This window comes from Phyllobates terribilis, unplaced genomic scaffold (genome assembly GCF_046119375.1).
Source record: "Phyllobates terribilis strain yellow unplaced genomic scaffold, ASM4611937v1 Scaffold_3__8_contigs__length_932513732, whole genome shotgun sequence".
Classification (NCBI taxonomy): Eukaryota; Metazoa; Chordata; class Amphibia; order Anura; family Dendrobatidae; genus Phyllobates; species Phyllobates terribilis.
Genome location: NW_027362763.1, coordinates 1,787,472 through 1,791,327, shown reverse-complemented (window position 1 = coordinate 1,791,327; position 3,856 = coordinate 1,787,472). Strand labels below are relative to the sequence as shown.

Genomic DNA, 3,856 nt, shown 5'->3' with positions numbered 1-3,856 from the left:
GCTGCAGCAGTGAGAAAATGGTGGCGACGGGGAAAATGGCTTGGTCTTTTAGGGCAAGGACATGTGACATACACTGCCAATCACACATGCCCTTGCTTGTGTGAAAAAAAGCACTTCGCTCCGTGTGTGCGCTGCTGATGGGCTGACAGATTGCACCTCCCCACTGCAAATGCGGGAAAGAGAAAAAAAATGGAGATCTTCATTGTTCCTGCAGAGATCCATCCCCTGCCCCTCCCCCCACCCCGCTGTACACTCAAACTGCGTATTAACATTAATTTTCATCATTACTGAGAAAAAATCCAGTTATGATTTTGGTGCACGAACAGTTATCGAACATAACCTCGAACAGCCGAATTTTTCTCAAATTGTTCGTGTTCGCCGAACGGCTCGAACACCGCCCAAAACAGCTCGAATTTGAGATTGGCGAACAGTTCGAGTAGAACAACGCTCATCTCTACTGAAGAGCAGAAGATCAGTTAGATGAGACAGTTGAAAAAAATCTAATAAATATTCTCTTCAATTTTTTTCTCATTTTCGTAGTTGCTAAACTCTAAGAAGAAAGAAGAGCCTGAGACTTAACACGAATAATTAAAACAGACTAAAAGCATCACCAAATGTGAAAAACAATTCATGCGTTGGCCAGGAATCAAACCCGGGTCAATTACTTGGAAGGCAGCGATTCTCACCACTATACCACCAACACTTACAGAAGCCATGTTTTTTTCTTACATTTTCTGCACTAACAATACGAAATTATTAGTAAAAAGTAAGACGTGCCAGGAAAAAAAAAACCCACAGAAGTATTGCATTGACCAGGAATTAATCGCAGGTCAACTGCTTGGAAGGCAGGTTTGCTCACCACTATACCAAAAATGCTTAAGGTACCCAGCATTTTTTTCACATTTTCTGCACTAACCCTTCAAAATTGTTAGTAAAAATTATGACGTGCCTGAAAAAAAAACACACCCATGTTTTGCATTGGCCAGGAATCAAACCCGGGTCAACTGCTTGGAAGGCAGCTATGCTCACCACTATACCACCAATGCTTACAGGATCAGCTTTTTTTTTTACATTTTCTGCACTAACATTACAAAATAGTTTGTAAAATGTATGATATGCCAGAAATAAAACTACATAAGTATTGCATTGGCTGGGAATCGAACCCGGGCCAACTGCTTGGGAAGCAGCTATGCTCACCACTATACCACCAATGCATGAACCAACTTGACTGGTTTGGGATTATGGCTGTTAAATCTGCTAAAGTTTTACTTAAAAAAAGGAGGACTGAATATGTCTTGAAAGAGCCAAATACTAAAAAGTTTAAAAACAAGGCAAAGCATTGTCCAAAACTCAAAGATGAATTCTTGTGAATCAGCTATGGAGCTTTTACACCAATTCTTACATTTCTCTCAATTATTTTCACTTTTTTGCCAATAAGGTAACTAAACTCTTACCAAGAAAGAAAGTACACTATGAGCCTTAGCTCAAACAGATTACAAAGAGTCAACAGCAGCACCAAATTCCCCCTAAAGACCTCTGCCATTTTTGGCATTTTTAACACTAACTCTAAAGACAGAGGAGTTTTTGGAATCAGTTATGTAGCTTTTCCACCTCTGCCTACAAATTCTCTCAATTAGCTTTGCTTTCTGCCCACTAAGGTAGCTAAAGTGTTACCAAGAAAGAAATAAAAGCATAAGCCTTAGCACAGAAAGTGAAAAAGATTCCAAACACCACCAAATGCAAAAAAACAATGAGTTCTTCAAGAATTAAACTATGGCCTATTGTTTTAAAAGCAACTACACCCACCAGCATAACACCAATGCCAACCCTGACATTGCTTTCATATTGGAGACTAACCCTACAAAGTGTTTAATCAACAACTGAAGAGCAGAAGATCAGTTAGATGAGACAGTTGAAAAAAATCTAAGAAATATTCTCTTCAATTTTTTTCTCATTTTCGTGGTTGCTAAACTCTAAGAAGAAAGAAGAGCATGAGCCTTAACACGAAAAATTAAAACAGACTAAAAGCATCACCAAATGTGAAAAACAATTCATGCGTTGGCCGGGAATCGAACCCGGGTCAACTGCTTGGAGGTCAGCTATGCTCACCACTATACCACCAACACTTACAGAAACCATGTTTTTTTCTTACATTTTCTGCACTAACAATACAAAATTATTAGTAAAAAGTAAGACGTGCCAGGAAAAAAAACCCCACATAAGTATTGCCTTGACCAGGAATCAATCGCAGGTCAACTGCTTGGAAGGCAGGTTTGCTCACCACTATACCAAAAATGCTTAAGGTACCCAGCATTTTTTTCACATTTTCTGCACTAACCCTACAAAATTGTTAGTAAAAATTATAACGTGCCTAAAAAAAAACCACACCTATGTTTTGCATTGGCCAGGAATCAAACCCGGGTCAACTGCTTGGAAGGCAGCTATGCTCACCACTATACCACCAATGCATACCGAATCAGCTTTTTTTTTTACATTTTCTGCACTAACATTACAAAATAGTTTGTAAAATGTATGATATGCCAGAAATAAAACTACTTAAGTATTGCATTGGCCGGGAATCAAACCCAGGTCAACTGCTTGGGAAGCAGCTATGCTCACCACTATACCACCAATGAATGAACCAATTTAACAGGTTTGGGATTATGGCTGTTAAATCTGCTAAAGTTTTACTTAAAAAAGGAGGACTGAATATGTCTTGAAAGAGCCAATTACTAAAAAGTTTAAAAACAAGGCAAAGCATTGTCCAAAACTCAAAGATGAATTCTTGTGAATCAGCTATGTAGCTTTTCCACCAATTCTTACATTTCTCTCAATTATTTTCACTTTTTTGCCAATAAGGTAACTAAACTCTTACCAAGAAAGAAAGTACACTATGAGCCTTAGCTCAAACAGATTACAAAGAGTCAACAGCAGCACCAAATTCCCCCTAAAGACCTCTGCCATTTTTGGCATTTTTAACACTAACTCTAAAGACAGAGGAGTTTTTGGAATCAGTTATGTAGCTTTTCCACCTCTGCCTACAAATTCTCTCAATTAGCTTTGCTTTCTGCCCACTAAGGTAGCTAAAGTGTTACCAAGAAAGAAATAAAAGCATAAGCCTTAGCACAGAAAGTGAAAAAGAGTCCAAACACCACCAAATGCAAAAAAACAATGAGTTCTTCAAGAATTAAACTATGGCCTATTGTTTTAAAAGCAACTACACCCACCAGCATAACACCAATGTCAACCCTGACATTGCTTTCGTATTGGAGACTAACCCTACAAAGTGTTTAATCAACAACTGAAGAGCAGAAGATCAGTTAGATGAGACAGTTGAAAAAAAGCTAAGAAATATTCTCTTCAATTTTTTTCTCATTTTCGTGGTTGCTAAACTCTAAGAAGAAAGAAGAGCATGAACCTTAACACGAAAAATTAAAACAGTCTAAAAGCATCACCAAATGTGAAAAACAAGTCATGCGTTGGCCGGGAATCGAACCTGAGACAACTACTTGGAAGGCAGCGATTCTCACCACTATACCACCAACACTTACAGAAGCCATGTTTTTTTCTTACTTTTTCTGCACTAACAATACGAAATTATTAGTAAAAAGTAAGACGTGCCATGAAAAAAAAACCCACATAAGTATTGCATTGACCAGGAATCAATCGCAGGTCAACTGCTTGGAAGGCAGGTTTGCTCACCACTATACCAAAAATGCTTAAGGTACCCAGCATTTTTTACACATTTTCTGCACTAACCCTACAAAATTGTTAGTAAAAATTATGACGTGCCAGAATAAAAACCCACATAAGTATTGCATTGGCTGGTTATCAAACAAGGGTCAACTGCATGGAA

At 38.2% G+C, this 3,856-nt stretch overlaps 1 non-coding gene across 1 annotated transcript; it reads right to left on the bottom strand.

The window, feature by feature from the left end:
- Positions 1-1,142: 1,142 nt before the first annotated feature.
- Positions 1,143-1,214, bottom strand: TRNAG-CCC (transfer RNA glycine (anticodon CCC)). Its single transcript has one exon. It is a non-coding gene; the product is annotated as a tRNA-Gly (tRNA).
- Positions 1,215-3,856: the final 2,642 nt, after the last annotated feature.